We start from the raw sequence: 19,502 nt of genomic DNA, 5'->3' as shown, positions 1-19,502 counted from the left end.
CCAGAGAATAAATAAGATAAGGGAGAGCAATGAACGCATCCATCATTCAAAGTGGAAAAGGGTAATTTAGCTTGGCCCTCCTGACAGCTTTACAACTTTGCACGCTATTCTATTTTAATTGGCAATCATGAATTAACTGAATGAGAGCCCTGTTCACTGCCGATGTCTTTCTCATTGCAGCTTTTAATTGGGTTGACTTGATGAGTTCCTGAGATAAAACCAGACAATATATTCTCATGATTGGCAACCCGTTTGTTGCCATATAATTAGGCTGCAGACAAATCAAGCACATGACTGTTTCCTCCTCAGATGGGGCCCCATCCCTTCATCAGAAACGTCTGGCGGGATTGAAGGAGCGCTACCATCGGTACAGTGGAGCGTCATGTGCGACACGATGGATATTTGGTGTTGAATTTGAACAGGCGTTTTTGCATGAGGTCCAAAGGCTTTAATCCTGCTTCGCTTTCACCCTTGAGTGTCGTGTGGGACGGTCGCGGAACAAAACAAAGAGGACAATCAGTTGCTGCAATAATCTGATTTTAAATATATAGCCGCCCGCTCCAACAGCACACTGAGCTAGTACTTCTTTTTATTATTTTTTTAACTTGCTGGTTCTTAATGATTAAGACAACCCCCGAGGCTCTTCAGACTCACCCTACACTTTTACATATAAGGTCAAATGTTCAAAGCTTTCTTCCATTCTCCCTCCATTTTAGAAATAGGGGGGGGGGAAAGGGAATTAAACATTAATGGGCTGATGAATAAATATTGTGTGTCTCCAGGACTCAGCACTTTCTCTCATTCCTTCAACTGGCTTAATTAACTCTTCCTGAAGCCTTTTGTAAATTAACACATCTCTTTCAGTGTCCTTCGACATTGTTTTTCTTTTTCCCCCCACATTCTCTTCTATTTCTTCTTCTTCTTCTTTTTTCCAGTCAAAATTAGTTAGGCAGCTTTGTAATGCAGCAATGTGCCACATGGAGGGACGCATAATTATTCGACCTTAGAGTCACTATTTTAACTTACAGTGCAGATTTTTTCTTTAGATGTTGCTCAGACCGCTTGCTTGAGGCGAAAGCTCACTTGGGATGTTTTTTCTACTTACCAAATAGTATGGGGATCACTTCTGAATATAAGACTCTCGTTTATGATATTCAGAATACCGCAGGCCAAACTAGGACTACATTTTGGACAGTTCGGTACTTTGGTATAGGAATAAGACACATGCTCGTCTCAGCTGTCTCGACTGCTGTCTTGTATCCTATGACTATTTCTTTGTGTATTTTGAGCCTTCTTGTACGGAGTCACAGATATCTTCCCAAAAAGAGCTCACCTGATCTATTATTGAATATTTTCTCTTTTAGTATTCCAACAGACAGCAGTTAGGTGAAAGGCCCAAGCTGTAGGTGCTTTCATCTTTGGTCTTGAACTGTCAAAGCAGCAGTGAAAACTCTGCGAATTTTAAAATGGTCTAATTTCAAATGCGATCGACCAGCCGCAAAAACGCCACCTACGAAACAATCGCTGCTTGATTTCAGGAAAGCAGAGGCTGTCCTTATATGTGGCTGGTGTATGGAATGACAGCTGACAACACTGACAGGTTTTATCAGGATGTAACATATCTGGGTGATCCAAGCTCGTGTTCACTTACAGTACTGTGCAAAAGTCTCGAGCCAGCTCTCATTTTCTATATGCTGCTAGGAAAATGGGAAATATGTGCAGCAATTTAAACATTGCAAACATACATGGAAATAAAGAGTATAGAATAAGTACAATTCTAAAGTCATTATTTGGTATGATCGCCTTTATTCTTTAACACAGCCTGAACTCTCAGGTAAGCTTTCATTTTGTTAAGTACTCGTCACAATCAGTTCTTCAAGCCTCTTAAAGGACATACAAAGCCCTTCTTTGTATTTTTTGCCTGCTTTTGTTCTGTTCTTTGTTAAGTTGATTCCACACTGCTACACTACTACACAATTTATAACTGATAGTGTTTCATGTTGTGTTTTTTTATCCAGGTATGCAGGTATGATCAAAATCTGTAGTACATTTCTGTGTTTACAATCCCATCAATTTTGCCAACACCACTGGCTGAAATGAAGCTCCAAACCATGACAGAACCTCCACCGTGGTTTCCAGATGGCACTCACCATTTTACCATTCTCCTGACGTCCATTGTACATACTGACAATGACTTGAACCAAAAACCTAAAATCTGGAATTTCAGTCCAGTTGTTGTGTAATTTTGCACACCTCAGCCTTTTGTCCCTGTTACCCTTCCTTAAGAGTGGCTTCCTAACAGCCACCGTTTCACTGACATCATTTCTGATGAATCTTCAGTGAACAATAGATGTATCACTGAAACTGCCACAGGCATCTCTCACGTATGTAAGGTATACTGTATATTTTCCCTATGTCTTAAAGAAAACACACTTAGATCCTTGTCGTCCACTTGTCCTGTTTCATCATTATTTTAAAGAACAAGCTGCGCACTATATATATATATATATATATATATATATATATATATATATATATATATATGAGATGCTTATGAGATGCTTGGTGATATATATATATATATATATATATATATATATATATATATATATATATAGCGAATGGGTCTTGGGAATCACCCCCGTTGGTCCAAAAATACAGTTTAATGCCTATCAAATGGTCAACGAAAAAAACTGAATTTTGCTACTAGTAAGAAAGTGTATTAAGATACAATTTAAAACTTCTAGGTTCTGGGCTAAGTTATCTTTTATGTAACACTGGTTCATCCTTTTGAGTTGGGTACCTTTTTAATCTTTAAATGATTCATAGGTCAGTGTCAAGTGGTTTAACAAAACCAAATGGTCAGGTACAAGGACTCAGCTAAAATGAGTCATTCAGAAAGCCTTAAGAACTATAGCTCAAGGCCACTTTCAAAAATTACAATAAAATGTAGCTCCTTGGAACTTAAATATAAAGAAATGAGTTCTGGCTCAAGACTTCTGCACAGTACTGTTTGCGCAGTGAAGAGAAGCTTTATTTTAGACTAAGGCTGAAACTGCATTAAGGCAAAAACTAAGCATCTTCCCCAGGAAATGATTGACAAAACACAGTGAGATCACAGTATTATAAATAACTCAAAAAATCAGTGTACCATAAGCTTACTTATGTCATGAAGTCAGGAGTTTTGCAAAAGCTTAATTACACCACAATTCAAATGTGAAACATTTTATGGCATTAAATCTTACCTGCCTGTCATTGTTACTAGACGACGGCTCAAGGCTTCTTATGAGATGCTTGGTGATTGTTCAGTTGAGGCTGTATCAATAGAAAGATTTTAAAAAGAGATTCAAAAAGGTTAACAGTGGAGTAAAAGCAACATCTGCTGAAATTTTCTGCTCAGAGTGCAGTCCCTGATTGTACATTCTGGGTACAGAGGACACTTCTGCACAGTCATTTCAGAGACTTTATCCTAATGTACTCGTGCTGTCAGTCACAGTGCAGCTCCTCTCCCTGGCTTATATTGTTTGTTTTTTTTTGCTTTGCCCTATGCTCTCCCCTCAGATTCCTCCCAGTCACATGTGATGGCAGATGATAAATGTGACGTTACTCCATCACAGGATCATTAAATGTCAGGTCCTGGCGTGGCAGCGGAACGTCATGGCAGAAAGTCAATGGCGTGGGTGAGGGGTGGTGCAAAGAGGAGGGATCGCCTAGTGGAAGAGCATGCTGGGAAGGATCAATGGCTCATCTAACACCCGCATGCCCACTGCTGAACCAGGCAAGAGTACTTGTAGCCCTCACACACTCCCTGCCTGGCAATGAGGTAAACCAGCTGCTCAGAGATGAGTTTGCACAGTCAGAGGCAACCAGTTGTGGTAGTTTGTTGATGTATTAAAAGCAAGGGTGGCGATAAAATGAGGAAAGTTAGCTTTGTGTTATCACATCCCTTCTGTGTTTTCAAATTAAAATGATCTGTCTTGTTTTTTTAAATAAAAACAAGTTGCAGATTAAGACAAAAAATCAAAATAGATGCAGGCACAGCAGAGAGGCAGTAGATAAACCAGGGAATGCTGGACATATCAGTCTTCACTCATTTATTTCCTATGGTCTCCTTTTATATGGATCAATGCCATAATAAGCTTACTTTTGTAATATAGTTAGTGATATGTATCCATTCACATTCAAAATAAACTTTAAAGAAAACCTTCCTTGAAGACCCATTTATAAATATTAAGTTATGACTACAAGGATGCCAATCATGCTGTCTCCGTGTGAGCAGAAATTAGCTAAAAGTAAAAAGTAAACCTTTACTGAACTCACGATGCAGCTGCATTCAAGGACGGTGATTGTAGGACACGTCTTTAATGAAAAAAGAAATGTAAAGCTGAAAAACTGTCCCCTCATCATAGTTCTGCAAAGAACTATGAAAAGGAAAAGCAGCAAGAACCTAACATAAAACCGGATGCAAAATTGCTTTTCAGGCAGAATTCAAATATGTAAACTTGTATTTGTGTTTGACCTTTATATATGGATAATAAATCATTCTTATCGGTTAATGTCTTCTCCCACAGAATTCATCTTTCAGATGCAGGATTTCTGCTTAATTGTTCCTCTCTGTCAATTCCCTGTATTCCCTACATATCCCCACAGTGCAGATTTGCAATAGTAAGGTTATGAAGATTAAAGCAAGTCAAAAGATCGATTAAGTCTTTAAAGAAACGCTTGACATTAGCAAAGACCGGCACAGTCAGCCAGTATTAATCGCTGGCATTACATTACTTCACTACTCAGCAACCAAAGTAATGTGTTACATCATTTGTTACTCTCATTACTCCCTTCAGATTCTTGCAAGGTGCCTTTAAACAACTCCAAGGCCTAAACACTGGTAGTAAACTTTTTGCATTCAAAACAGAAAAGTGTATTAGAAGCATAAAAGATAAGAGAACGTGTTCTCACCATCATTACAGTGATCACCAGGGTGATTCTCTTACATTTCTGAACAAAAATCAGCAGGCAATTTATCTGTGGCTATTAGCAAAGAACCTACAAGGACAAAATGTGTACATGTAAGAATACAGTTTTGAGGAACTCTAGCTGAAACTCTCCTCTTCCCCTATCTAAGGCTACGTTCACACTGCAGGTCTTAATGCTCAATTCCGATTTTTTGATCAAATCCGATTTTTTTGTCTGCTCGTTCACACTACAAATAAAATGCGACAGCAAACGCGCTCCAGTGTGAACGCTCAGAGAACGTGTACAGAGAATGTGAGCATCAGTTCTCTGTGTGCAAATGCCTTCTTGATGTCAAAGGTCAGCGAGGAATGGCAAAACTGCTTTGAGCTGAGAGGCAGGAAACTAACTCAACTAACCACTTTTTATAATCGAGGTAAGCAGAAGAGCATCTCTGAACGCACAACAAATTGAATCTCGGGAGCTACAGCAGCAGAACACTTAGGTGTCACTCCTGTCAGAATATGAAACTGAGGCTATAATTAGCATGTGCTCACAATAAAATAAAACAATGTTGTCTGATCTGATGAGTCTTGATTTCTGCTGCAACATTCTGATAGTAGGGTCAGAACTTGGTGTAAATAACTTGAAGGCATAGATAATGCACCATGTCACAGAGCTCACGTCATCTCAACCTGCACCTCTGGGATGCGGTGGAACGATTCTCATCGAGGATGTGCAGCTGGCAAATCTATGTGACGCGATCATCCCAATATGGACCAAAATGTCTGAGGAATGTTTCCAGCACCTTGTTGAATCTGTGTCACAAAGAATCAACGCAGGTCCGAATTCAAACCAATTCATTTGTTCATAAGTAAAGGTTTTTCATCACACGTCAGCTGAGACAGTTGCAGAATGCTCGTGGCATCGCCACTCCTCCCTCCTGATTATATTTAGCAGACATGGGAGTAGTATTGTTTCTCTAATTTAACAGGAATGCTTGCATAAACAAATATTCTTTAAAAATTATGAACACTGCATTTTAATACAATTTAATCATAAAAACTGACTTAAGGCAGTGCGACTTGGTGACGTGAACGTGGGCACTGAAGTTACTGTACTTAACTGTGAATATGTTAAGCAATCCCAGTCCCATTTATCCTGCAGTGAATATTTTTGTTGGTACCATGGAATCACATACAGGACAGACAGGACAATGCTTATTGAAAAGAGCCCAATTTTTCATGCGGTAATAGTCTAAAGGCTATTGAAACAGTAATGTAGCTCGCCTCAAGGAGTGCAAACAGCCAGACAAGGAGAAGAACAATAGGGATTCATCAAGCAGCACCCTCTAAAGCCTCAGATCGTGACAGAGTTAAATGAATTGGTCTATCAGCGCGACACCTGAGAGACAGTCTTTGGGAGTCTGTCAAGATAAAGTCTTAAGGATCTTGCGGAAGATGCATTGCAGCAAGGTCATCGTCACATTGCATCAAACAGGGCGCTGGGAAGGGAGCTTTTGTTCTCTTGTGTGAAGTCCCATTTGCCAGAGGTAACAATTAAGACTCATCTGTCAGCACACACACTAATGTGTTCATTCGTGATTCCACACTGGAAATCTTCTCCTGTTCGTTGTGGTTTCATGGTCATCATCAAATCCCAAGGTGTTCCAACAAATGTCATGAGGAGGTTGGAATGAAGTCTGTAATCCAGAGAGGATTTTTCGCAGCTATAACATTGTTTAAGTTGGGGGTCAGCTGCCTCTGAGGCTGTGATTTTATTTTATTTTTTTGTATTTCAGCTGCTTGAAATGATCATCTGGTGAAAATAGAGTGAAAGGCGTATTTTCAGTGTCACACGATCTTGATACCAACCAATCTCCCAAATGATCATCTGGTGAAAATAGAGTGAAAGGCGTATTTCAGTGTCACACGATCTTGATACCAACCAATCTCCCAATCTCCCTGCTGTCCCCAGGTCGCCCACTCGGTTACAGTGAGCTTTATCAGATGTGACAGCTCCGGCCCAATAAAGTGGAGGTCTTTAACAAGTGTTCTTTTAGTTGAATTTGTACAGAGTGGCGATGGAAGATTGCATCTCCCATCTTGAAGCAATTTCTTTCTCAGGTTTCTGTGCAGTTTGATGGTTTTTCATAGCTGAAGGTCAGAGTTTGTACTCAGGGTTATCATAAAGTTAACTTTACAAGGATTTTATTGCCACAGAAAGAGATATAAAAACTACCACAGCACTATGTAAACTGAATTATGATGCAAATGTCACACAAGCCAGAGAATATAAGAGCAATGTATACTTGATTCTGAGCATATTTCGAGCAATAATGAAGTCGCACTCGAACAAGAGGGAGCTGTTTGGGATTCAGGCTTTTGGGAAAAACACACTGCGAGTCAATTCCAGCAGGTCTGTCGGAGAGTGTGGCGGAGAGATAAAGGAAAGGCAACATTGTTTAAGTCTTGATCCTGATGCAGCACTCCTCTGCTGTGGGATTGCACTCTAATACATTTACAATGTAGAAATCAGCCTCATCCATTGTCCTCTTAGCCTCATTGCGCAAATATGCTGAAAGAACCCGAACATTTTACCCCCATCTCAAGATTACACTTTGGCTGTTTCCTTGCCCTGCCTCTCCACCCCTCCCCCCGGTCTCTTCTCTTTGAAACTCTTTCATTTTGCAAACATCTGCTGGCAAAGGGGAATCCCTAATCTCTCAAGGGCTTTCTTTCAAATTTCATTATTGAGACAGAATGCAGATTTGAGCTACTGCAGACACTGCCCTGCTTTTATATTTTTCATTCCTTACTCTGTTTAAATAGATTTATGAAAAGAGCAATCTAATGCCCACCATACACTAAATTACGCATGCTGTGATTCTATGCTCCAAAGCAGCTTGTAATAGTCTCAGTGATATTTTGTCTTTGTATACATACACATGCTATTTGAAGTTTTGTCAGTATATGTAGTAGTATTTGCATTTGTATAGAAGAATTGTCAGGAAAAGCTTTGCTTAGATTAGTAGGAAAGGTGAAAGGTCAATAAATTCCAGCCTTTGATCCATAAAACTTTATGTTTTTATAATAAAGCAATTTATTTATTTTATCAAAATAAAAATGTCAGCTGGCAAGTGACATGCTACTTGGTGGATATGACCTTGTGACTGAGCCATCTGTTAAGCCTTTTTTGGGTACAAATGCTGGTTCAATTACCAAAATCAAACAAACAGTGAAGCAACAATGAAAATTTAAAATAGTCCAGATTCTTTTGCCTCCAAGGAATCTGTGTCCTACGGAGTATTAGGGCCGCATTAGGAAAAAAAATTGTGTCCATTTTGAGATTGAAGTCAAAATTTTGAGAGTCTTGTGTAGATGAGTTAGTGAAAGAAATTGATCAGCTGTCTCATCGTGTCTTGTGATAGAACATACATCCTCTTTATTGCAAGAGAGTGTAATCACTGGTATCCTTGCATATGTCCACAGCCAGCCATTTAACTTTGTACAAATCCAGCCAACTCTTCCAAACTGTGTTTTCTCCTTCTGATGAGAGGCATCTTTTTAACGTCCTTAAAGTTATCACCACACTGTGTGCTAAATGTCCTAAAAGAAAAATAATTTCCTTGTAACTAAAACCAATTCTTCTGTATGATTTCACTATCTCATCTACACGATGCATTTTGCAGAGGATATAGCAGCTGTGGATATAGCAGCTTGTCTTGAAACAACTGTAATCTCCAGGCATCTTTGAAAAAGAGAACTTACAGGGTTTAGCAGTTAAAAGTTAGCAGGAAGTTAGCAAGGTTAGCTTCCATCTAGATGGTACAAGATTTCTAAAAACTGAAACACAGCTTCTGCTGTAACTCTGAATGCCAGCAAAGATGAAAATCTAAATAGCAGCAACATTTGGATGGTTAGTGAAGTTGGATTAGTTGACATATAATGATGTCTTACCCCATGGGTCGCTGCATATTAGCCTAGACAGAGATCTTGACCCTCCCAATGTTTAGCACAAAATTACGCCGATGGAGACAAACATAATCATATGACAGAAATATGACACCAACAATGTGCCAGACTTAAGAGAACATCTGGGATGAGCCCATCCACAGCATGAGATTAGTCATTAATATGTTGCTGCCTTGTTTGGAGTGTTTTTAAAACTAAGCTTTAAAATGAGCTGCACATAACTAATGCTATTAAAAGCTGGAGATGCTAAGAATAACCACTGATTATTTTTCAAGGGGTTTTGTTTAAATCAAACAAGACACAAAGGGTTACAACAAAACAATAGCCTCAACCAACAGAGCAGACACACTAGGGCTGATATATCATCACTTAACAAGTAGAGACTAATTAAATGCTTATAGTAACTTTCAGAAATAGATAAGAATGGTCTCTGTATTTTAACCTAACATAAATATATCTCTTTAAGTGATGTCACAGGGGGAGAGTAGACAGGTCCCCATGCAGGGCTAATAGACAACCATTCATGCTCACATTCACAAGAAATTAAAAATCACCAATTGATCTAATATGCCTGTTTTTGGATTATGGGAAGAAGCCGGAGTACTTGCTGTGAGGCAATGATGCCAAACACTCTCTACTCCTGTTTCCAAAAGTCTACAGACATACTTGTTAGGTTAATTGATGATTCTAAATTAGCCTTAGGTGTGGATGTAAGCACTTGTTAATGTGCATGGTTTTCAGTCTGTCTGTGACAGAGTGGCAGCATGTCCTAGTTGTATCCCAAAGTTCACCCTATGGCAACTGTGATAGGATCCAGCCCACCTGCCTGCGTCCTGAAATTGGATAAGAAAATGGATAGATGGATGTTTGGTAAATTTTGTTTTTTCTTGGGGATTTTAGTTGTTAAAAGTTCTACATTCACCTCTTAGCTTCCTGCTTCATGGTTATAAGCAGCTAACAGCAATGCTTCCAACTGTTTTACAAGGATGAAGGATAAAACCAGTCAATAAAATTGGAGCCTCAAAATAAAATTCTGAAAGATGCGGCAAGACGAACAGTTCAATGATCTATTGTTAGTAGAGAAACATTGTATTGTGCAGCTATGGAAGAAATATAGTATCATCAGAATTCAAGTATTTTTAGACATTGAATTTATGACACTGAATTTTTATCCTCCAAATGTCCCTGCAAAAATATTCACCTGCAAAAATTCACCTGCAAAAAATTCACCTGAAAAAAATTCACCTGCAAAAAATTCACCTGCAAAAATTCACCTGCAAAAATTCAACTGCAAAAGTGATGAACTTTAATGACCCAAGCCAGAGCAATCAGCACCAGATCGAGTCGAGTGGCTCTCGGCCAATTAAATTACGCTGTTTGATCACATGACACCGTTAGCCAGCAGTTTGTCTCCTAAAAGAGAGCTGTTTAGAGGTGAGTGATTAAGTTTTTCTCCTAAATAGAGATCATTACAGAACGCCTAGTCCTACTTAAAATCCCATTTATTTTTATTTTATCATCTACTCGAACTAAGGAAAACGTTTGACTAACTCAAAGACAATTTCCACGCCTCCCCTGCCTGACTGCAGAGGCAGTTTTGAATTTAGGAGCAGCAAGATGGAAGCGGCAAACCCTGGCGATTCTCCGGTAAGTATATTGTTTTTTATCTTCAAGTTTGTCTTTTGAAACCTTAATTTTATTTAAATCCGTTGCTCACGTATAAAGTACACAGACGGGGTCTTTGCTCAACTCGTCGGAGGCGTGTCTCACTAAGCGCTACATGCTAGCATCCTGCTAACCGAGCTACCCTTTACATGCTGTGCTTTAGAAAATAGGATACTCGTTAAAAAATACTCCGCAGATATTGATAGATAGACGAACACTGCAAATATAATGTTGTAAACGAAAACGGCCTTTGGTGAAGTGGTAAAATACACCATGAATAAAGCCATAGAGTGAATGGCTGCCATGGTTGCAGAACAGCCTGATTTAATGACAAGAATGGGGAAGAGTGAGGCGAAGTGAACCAAAGCCACAAAACACGGTCAGACAAGGCGGCAAAAGGGCAGTGATCTGTCCGTCAGTATGAAGTTGGTGTGTGCTTTGGTGAACAAAAACTCCAGACCGGTAGCAGGAAGATGGGAGACTCGTGTTTCACTGGAATAGTGGTGAATTAAAACATCCTTTGTTGGGGACATTTAGGTGTAAATGCATCCATACAGGCAAGACAGAGGCAGACCAGACAGTGAAGAAAACAAGGCAAACATTAGAAATATTAAAACGGAAATATAGGATTAATATAACATACAATTGGGGAAAATGTAAGGAACACAATGTAAATGATATTGTAAAGTCATTAAAACAGCATACTCTGATTAAAAGAAACAGATAATTGGGTAGGATGATGATGATGATGATAATAATGTTAAAGAACATGTACAAGATGGGTATGTATACTTGTAGCCAGAACTTAACTACAAAGTTGTAGCATGCCAGACCATCTTGATTGAATGTAACTTCGCTCCACACAAGTTTTATGGTAGACATATCCATATTGGTATCTAATAAATGATTAATTCTTAGATTTTATCAAACGTTAATTTATAAATTGTTTCTGTCTTTATGTGTTTGTTTCAGATTATGCAAGATGTAATTATTCAGTCAGCAAGACACTTGCTGCAGTTACTGACATCATCCAACTGAACTGCTGCTGTGATGAATCAGAATACAAGGTTTACTTTAGCAAGACCTATGAGTTAATGCTACATTTAACTAAATTGTTATATATTTTGTGTCCAATATTGTCTCCATATGATTTTGTTTTTTGCAACATCTTGCAGAGAACAGAGTCAAGGTACCAGCTTGGTCAACCCTAAAAGACCATCTGTTCATCAAGAAATGACCAGGTGAAAAAGTCATAAACTAAACACTCTGCATGAATTTAGGATGCAACTTTATATCTTACCTGCTCTACACTCAGGGGTTGAATTACAACAACAGTCAATCACATAAAAAAAAAAAAAAATACTTTTGGTAGTTCTGTGTCTCTCTCTCTCCTCCAAACCCAGATGGCTGCTGGTACTGAACCAGGTTCTGCTGGAGGTTTCTTCTTGTTAAAGGGGAGTTTTTCCTCTGCACTGTCACTTCATGCTGCTCAGTGTGAGGGATTGTTGAGGTTGAGTCCATATGTCCTGCGAACAACTGCTGGGCAATGACACCATGCAATCTTCTGGGATTCCTTGGATAGAAAACCTGTGAGCTGCACTTGTCCTTGGTCTTCACAGCTCACCTTTTTACTGTTTATTGAATCAAAATTCTCCAGTGACATGGATTCTACATTGTAACTGATGTGATGTTCTATAAAGTGGTTTTAATTAAAAAAAAGGCAAAAATTAGTTTGTTTCTTTATTCAATTTTTGAACAGTGATACTCATTCAGTAAATGCAAATTATTTACACGGCAGTGCACTATAGGCATAAATCTAGACCCCTAGATAAAACATGATGGCATTATAGCAGTGACAACTCCTCCACAGTAGCAGGTGGGATTTTTCTTTTTTGAGGACGGCTCCTTTTACCTGTCACTACAGATGGTCTGTTTGTTCTGATCAAGAGCCTTTTTTTGGGCAGCTGAAGAGGAGAAGTCTATCTTATGGCCAACCTCTGGCTGTATCTTGGTCATATTACCCAGCAAAACCCAGTATGCAGGTTCATCTGTAACAGTCCTTGTGCCACAGATCACTGTTGCTTCTAAATGGTAAATGGCCTGTATTTATATAGCGCTTTACTAGTCCCTAAGGACCCCAAAGCGCTTTACATATCCAGTCACCCACCCATTCACACACACATTCGCACACTGGTGATGGCAAGCTACATTGTAACCACAGCCACCCTGGGGCGCACTGACAGAGGCGAGGCTGCCGGACACTGGCGCCACCGGGCCCTCTGACCACCACCAGTAGGCAACAGGTGAAGTGTCTTGCCCAAGGACACAACGACCGAGACTGTCTAAGCCGGGGCTCGAACCGGCAACCTTCCAATTACAAGGCGAACTCCTAACTCTTGAGCCACGATCGCCCCCCTACATTAAACAGAAGAGCAGTGACGTGGGTGCAGGTCTCCGTGACTCCGGCCTTACAGCTGCAGTGGGCGGCTTCAACCTTCCCTGTGATGCTCACAGTGACCCGTGGCTGCAATGCTGGTTCATTCAGTCTTTGAGAGTGCAGGACCTGAAACACACACAAAGTTCTTGTCTTTAAATGAACTATGAGCCAAGGCTGACATAAATGTTTTATCTACTTAATCATTAATGTAACAGTGTTTAGAAAGTTAGCACATACATGTAATTTTTCATTTCTTTATGTGTCCATCTATAGAACGCTGCATGTTATAGTGTAAATCTGCCTGTTCTCTGTCAGAAACCTGCCTGCAGAAAATGAACCTAAAGGATGTAATGCAAGGATGTCATCACTTTCAAGATGGAGAAAGCATAAAGTGACAATTATGAATCACTTAATATGATAAGGAGATTCTGCAGGTCATTAATCAATGTATAAAATTAAATAAAATTATTTTTAGTGACACAAGATACAAATATGGAAGGAAGATGTATAATCGCTCAGTTTGGGGAAATTGTGGGTAGCCTGCAAGGGCCTCAACTTCTCCATACCCACAATGTGCAACAAATGGGCACAGCTATCTTCAACAGTGGAACATCGGCCAGTTACTTCCAACTTTAACGCAGCTTGTAGTCTTGGAGAGCAGCACACCACAACTTCTGCTAATAGTGGAAACAGATTAAGAAATCCATGCAAACAGATTCATAAACCAAAAGAATATTATTTTACAGGATTAATGATCATATCAGCCGCTGGCTGATCACAAACCCTGAGGGTGTATACGAGAAGCAGAAGAAGCAGAGGGAATATCCAGTTATAATGGATGGGGTAAGGTACTGACATGCTACAACTTTATAGTTGTTAAGTTCTGGCTACAAGTATACATACCCATCTTGTACATTTTTTTTATTATTATTATTATTATTATTATCATCATCATCATCATCATCATCATCCTACCCAATTATCTGTTTCTTTTAATCAGAGTATGCTGTTTTAATGACTTTACAATATCATTTACATTGTGTTCCTTACATTTTCCCCAATTGTATGTTATATTAATCCTATATTTCCGTTTTAATATTTCTAATGTTTGCCTTGTTTTCTTCACTGTCTGGTCTGCCTCTGTCTTGCCTGTATGGATGCATTTACACCTAAATGTCCCCAACAAAGGATGTTTTAATTCACCACTATTCCAGTGAAACACGAGTCTCCCATCTTCCTGCTACCGGTCTGGAGTTTTTGTTCACCAAAGCACACACCAACTTCATACTGACGGACAGATCACTGCCCTTTTGCCGCCTTGTCTGACCGTGTTTTGTGGCTTTGGTTCACTTCGCCTCACTCTTCCCCATTCTTGTCATTAAATCAGGCTGTTCTGCAACCATGGCAGCCATTCACTCTATGGCTTTATTCATGGTGTATTTTACCACTTCACCAAAGGCCGTTTTCGTTTACAACATTATATTTGCAGTGTTCGTCTATCTATCAATATCTGCGGAGTATTTTTTAACGAGTATCCTATTTTCTAAAGCACAGCATGTAAAGGGTAGCTCGGTTAGCAGGATGCTAGCATGTAGCGCTTAGTGAGACACGCCTCCGACGAGTTGAGCAAAGACCCCGTCTGTGTACTTTATACGTGAGCAACGGATTTAAATAAAATTAAGGTTTCAAAAGACAAACTTGAAGATAAAAAACAATATACTTACCGGAGAATCGCCAGGGTTTGCCGCTTCCATCTTGCTGCTCCTAAATTCAAAACTGCCTCTGCAGTCAGGCAGGGGAGGCGTGGAAATTGTCTTTGAGTTAGTCAAACGTTTTCCTTAGTTCGAGTAGATGATAAAATAAAAATAAATGGGATTTTAAGTAGGACTAGGCGTTCTGTAATGATCTCTATTTAGGAGAAAAACTTAATCACTCACCTCTAAACAGCTCTCTTTTAGGAGACAAACTGCTGGCTAACGGTGTCATGTGATCAAACAGCGTAATTTAATTGGCCGAGAGCCACTCGACTCGATCTGGTGCTGATTGCTCTGGCTTGGGTCATTAAAGTTCATCACTTTTGCAGTTGAATTTTTGCAGGTGAATTTTTTGCAGGTGAATTTTTTGCAGGTGAATTTTTGGCAGGTGAATTTTTTGCAGGTGAATTTTTGCAGGTGAATATTTTTGCAGGGAAATTTGGAGGATAAAAATTCAGTGTCATAAATTCAATGTCTAAAAATACTTGAATTCTGATGATACTATATTTCTTCCATATGCAGCTGCTTCACCCTGAATTTCTAAAAATCTAGACGCTTATTGTGATGGTATGACACAAAGGAAAAGCATCAATACTCCAAGGCCAGTTTAAATAAAGTTCCAAAAAGCTTTGTTGCCAAAGTGGTCAAATTTAAAGCACATGGCCTCTTTATTACACAAGAATGAAAGACAGCCCATAGTCGAAATTTTATTCCATCCAATAAGCTAATTTTCACCGGTTTAAACCTCTATAGCCCTGTTTTGATTTTTTTTTCTTTCCTTTTTTATTAATCAAACTTTTTTATTTATTTCTTAGGAATAAGCAAAATATTTACACCACATTGAAATCACTGATTTGGTGTAACACCATATATGACACCACACATATGAATATCAAAATAGACAATATCCATGTTAAACCTCATTTTTTCCAGTTCATGTGAAACAGTGTCAGTATATATACTGTTCCTGTGCCATATAAAAAACGGGAAAGCTTGACTGACTTCACTGCCTGCCTCATCAACTGCAACATGGAAACTTGTGACAAGGGAAAGGCAGCTTGAGTCTGCTCCAGCCTCCCTTCGGGGGCCTGAACAAAGCTATGGCCCCCGTCCCGTATCAATTGCACTACCTGGACTGGGAACATAATCAGGAAGCAGAATAGAGAGATTGAAGGATGAAGTCTAAATGGAGATAGCGAGTTTTAATGGAGTCTCATGACATTTTGAGTAAAGTGACTTGATGAATTAGTACATTAAAAGCATATTTTAGCTTGCTTCCTCATTCTTGCAAAAACAAAATTATACCAACTTTTCTCTAAAAGTACTTTTGAAGTAAAGCAGCAAAACAAAACGAACCGTGCGCCAGGATGTTTATTCATTCAAATATGTAAAATCAGTGTCAAACTATATCCTTAAAAACACCAGAAGAAATCATTTAGTGCCAGAAAGCATGAAATCTCAAAAAAAAAATTAGCAATTTTTACATCACACATTTTATTTTTCAAAGCTTTGATAAACATGCTGTTGCTATTTATGTGCAGTAGGATGATTGAAAAAACAAGTATTGTGTTAATTTGTTCATCTTCCAGGACTGGCCACATTTCCAGTGAAATAAGCAGATTTGAAGAACGCAGTCTGCTCATGCCAAGATGGTAGCACTTCAAATTCTAATATCAGTCTTGAATTAATTTGCCTCTTTCATCTGTCAGAACCTATTGTGGCTGCTGTTAATGACTGACAGTGACAGCAGAAGCTCTTGCCCACACAAATAATAATTAAAAAATGCCTAACAATAGTAGCAGGAGCAGGGAAAAAGCACAACACCTTATTAGGGAAAAAGTCAGACATGTAGAGTTTTGATTGCAAGATTCAGTATTCAATGCAAGGGAATGTTGCCTTAGGTCTGCCTTTGCAATACATAAACGGATAGACTTGTCACATAAAAGTGGTTTTATTTTGGCAAACTAAGATTCACATTTTTGCTTCTGAACAGTTCAGCTAGTGTCTTTGAACTTTCACTGGACTTTTGTAAAATATTAAAAAGAACCCTTAAATCTTAGCAGTCAGTAAATGGGTCACTGACTGCTAAGATTCTCCAAGATAGGAATAACAACGTTTTAATTATATTCATTATATGTATTTTTACTATGTTCATTTAATTGGATTCAATTTTTAGTTTGGTACCTCAATCATGATTAAAAAAAAAACACCAAGTACACCCTCTGTCTAGTAGAAGCTTTTATATATCAGGACCTAACAAAACTGATCTGGTCATTAGCAGGTCTTAAAAATAGGTAAATAAAACCTCAAGTTGACTACAACACTGTGTCATTGTTAACTTAATAAAGAAGAAGACAGAGTGCAGAAGCAGTGTGTGAAAAACTAAGTGTACCCTTACTGCTTCCATAGGAATTAAAAGAGTAAGTATGGCAGCCAGGTGCTTATAATTAAATGCATTTGATTAATTGAACATCAGCAAGTTTGAGCACCTCTATAAAAGCAGGCACTTTGGCAGTTTGCTGGTCTGGAACGTTCAGATGTGCATTAACACAATGCCAAGGAGGAAATACACCAGCAGTGGTCTTAGAGAAGCAGTTGTTGCTACCTATCAATCTGAGTCTACAGTGAGATAATCAGTCTAAAGTGAGAAAGATTATTCATAAGTAGAAATTGTTCAGGAGTGACTATTAACTTGCAAAGTCACCCACAGTCAGACCATGCAATGTTCAAAGAAACTGCAAAAAACCCAAGAACAAGGTCTATGATTTGGGCTTGGGTTGCAGCCACAGGACCTTGGCACCTTGCACTCCACCATGAACTCCTCTCTATACCAAAGTATACTTGATTTAAATGCGAGGCTGTCTGTCAGACAGCTAAATCTTGGTCCAAAATGAGTCTTGCAACTTAATGATCTCAAACAAAGCAGCAAATCCTTAACAAAATATCTGAAAAAGAAAAGAATGAAGGTGTTACCTAAGTGAAATGCTGTGCTGGGACCTTAGAAGAGCTGTGAATGAACAAATCCCCACAAACCTCAATGAACTGAAGCAGCTGCAAAGAATTGACCAAAATTCCTTGACAACAATGTGAGAAACTGATAAAGTCATTCATAAACCATTACTTACAATTATTGCCGCTAAAGCTGTTAGTGTAGTATCTCATGTATTGTTATATTTAAATACAAGAAGCAGATATTTTTTTAGTATGTCCTAATATGTAAAAACCTTAGACTTGACAAAGAGTGTACTTTGATTTTCCCATGTCTGCAGATGTCACTGTAATTATATCCTGCTCATGCAACACATTTCTCAACTAATTAATTTTACACAGAAATTAAGTGCAAAGTTACAAAAGTATCATTTTTATGTGTTGTGTCAACTTCACATATGTTGTTATTCATGGCATATGGCTAATAATACAAATAACGGGGCGATCGTGGCTCAAGAGTTGGGAGTTCGCCTTGTAATCGGAAGGTTGCCGGTTCGAGCCCCGGCTTGGACAGTCTTGGTTGTTGTGTCCTTGGGCAAGACACTTCACCCGTTGCCTACTGGTGGTGGTCAGAGGGCCCGGTGGCGCCAGTGTCCGGCAGCCTCGCCTCTGTCAGTGCGCCCCAGGGTGGCTGTGGCTACAATGTAGCTTGCCATCACCAGTGTGTGAATGTGTGTGTGAATGGGTGGATGACTGGATATGTAAAGCGCTTTGGGGTCCTTAGGGACTAGTAAAGCGCTATATAAATACAGGCCATTTACCATAAGCTAGTTTTCTGTTATTCTAGATTGCAACGGGGAAAACAGCATTGTTGCAGTAAAACAGCTAACATTCTATTTATGACTTGTTAGTGTGCAATTATCATATTCCTACGACGTCATTATGCTTTATTAGTGGGCTATTACTCTGGCCAATGATCCTGTGTTACCAGTCTCCTTTAATATTAGTTTATTATAAACTGTTCACATTAGCGTAACTAAAAGCATCGCTATAATTAAAATATATGACTTGTTCATTAAGATAATTTGTCATGAATGCTATTTTCTGGATGCAATACGTGTGAAAAACAAACACCGGCTTGCTAGATCAATGCACTGTTGATCTTGTACATTTCAAAAGCAAAGAACACAATGTGGTTTGACTTTTCCTTAAATATACACATAAATACAACTGCCGACTTGTAATTAGCCCCTGTACAGCTGCAGCGGCACCAAGCAGCTGTGCCACACAAGCTCAGACGCAGCGAGAAGGGTGTGTATATGTGGTAGTCCTCTGAGCAGTGGACCGTGGCTGTGCTCATTATACAGTGTCATGTTGCTAATGCCATGATTGTAACCAGGGAGAGGCAGGAGAAGGGGTGTCTCCTCTTCGTGCTGTGCTAATTCGGCTCAAATGAGAAAACTTTGCATTGATTTATGCTTTGTGTAGCTTGTGTACGACGGTGAGGACATTCAGCTGTCAAACTAGCAGGGTGGCCTATCCAGACTCTAGACAGAAAGCAAAGTCATGACAAAAAGTCTTTGTTTGTAGTTTAAATTGAAGCTGCATACAGTATAACCAAACTTACCTCACCAGTGTCCCAACTCTGAAGATTCCTCCTGTAAAGAAGAAAAAATTACACACACTTTGGTATGGAAATGAAACACAAAATTAAAGTAAAAAGGGAGGCATTCATCTCCTAGGGGCGGGTTTGGGTGGAGAACTCGGGACAGAGGTGAGGCAGCCAAGCAGTTT

General features: G+C 39.1%; 2 long non-coding RNA genes across 6 annotated transcripts in view; one reads left to right on the top strand and one right to left on the bottom strand.

The window, feature by feature from the left end:
• The window catches only part of LOC309714923, a 170,569-nt gene extending 158,289 nt beyond the window's left edge, over nt 1-12,280 (top strand). Inside the window, exons 1-4 of one of the 5 annotated variants that reach the window (XR_014279093.1) lie at nt 10,168-10,358; nt 10,459-10,571; nt 11,562-11,656; nt 11,765-12,279. This is a non-coding gene — a long non-coding RNA (uncharacterized lncRNA). The other 4 variants (XR_014279095.1, XR_014279092.1, XR_014279094.1 and 1 more) reach the window with 4 other exon arrangements.
• An 878-nt stretch (nt 12,281-13,158) lies between these two features.
• On the bottom strand, nt 13,159-15,300 carry LOC309714924. The gene is made up of 3 exons (XR_014279097.1): nt 14,751-15,300; nt 13,593-13,703; nt 13,159-13,364 (listed from the first exon to the last, which is right to left on the bottom strand). It is a non-coding gene; the product is annotated as an uncharacterized lncRNA (long non-coding RNA).
• Nucleotides 15,301-19,502: the final 4,202 nt, after the last annotated feature.

The sequence above is a fragment of the Aulonocara stuartgranti genome (genome assembly GCF_965226115.1).
Source record: "Aulonocara stuartgranti genome assembly, chromosome: 9".
Classification (NCBI taxonomy): domain Eukaryota; kingdom Metazoa; phylum Chordata; class Actinopteri; order Cichliformes; family Cichlidae; genus Aulonocara; species Aulonocara stuartgranti.
The sequence above is the reverse complement of the archived record's forward strand: the minus strand, read 5'-3'. Positions and strand labels throughout refer to the sequence as shown.